The following is a 743-nucleotide window of genomic DNA, read 5'->3' as shown; positions in this document are numbered from 1 at the left end:
TTTGCAATCTGACTATTTCACCGTGCTGCACCGAGGCTTCAGTCTAACGTTTGAGGCTCTTTGAGGCTCGGACAGTGCTGTTTTATTATGCTGAGAGTCTTTTCAGAGGCGAGAGCACTGCAAGAAACAAAGGCACGGCTCAGAAATTGTTGATGCATTAGCACACACAAATCTTTTACAAATTTTCCCCAAATGGCTTCAAAATTTTAATAGATTTCTGTTGATTATTAATATTTCACACCTAAATATTATGAGTTTACGAGTGACCTTGTGAAGTAGCGAGCGCAGGCAAATACTTTACAGCTTAGAGATTAAACATAAAAACGCCCTGACTGCTTTTATCGGCCTCCGTGTATTTAATTGTCTCAAAGATCAATGCAAAGTGCTGACCCTAGCGCGGCATGTGTCTGTCAGCATTACCCAAAACTTCGTTTCCAAAACATGCAGTCCCCGACAAATTTAATTTGATTGGATTACAATAAACCGAGCTCTATAGAAAACGGTTTTTTTTCAATTTTTTTTAACCTAATTATGTGGAGGCTTGATTTGTCCTTTTCCACGTTTTCTTTCCATTGTTATTCTATAGAAGTTATAGTCTACTGGTTCCCAATCCGCACTGGAATTTAACCCTGAAACACCAGCAGCAGTATAATGGCTTGTCCCTGCTTCCAGTATGGCCCCTCCAGGCTCCAGGCTCCAGCAGCAGCAGCCCTGCCGGGGCCAGACAGTATAGCAGCCCCGGT

The sequence above is a fragment of the Xiphias gladius genome, chromosome 5, assembly GCF_016859285.1.
Source record: "Xiphias gladius isolate SHS-SW01 ecotype Sanya breed wild chromosome 5, ASM1685928v1, whole genome shotgun sequence".
Lineage (NCBI taxonomy): Eukaryota > Metazoa > Chordata > Actinopteri > Istiophoriformes > Xiphiidae > Xiphias > Xiphias gladius.
Note: the sequence above shows the minus strand (reverse complement) of the source record.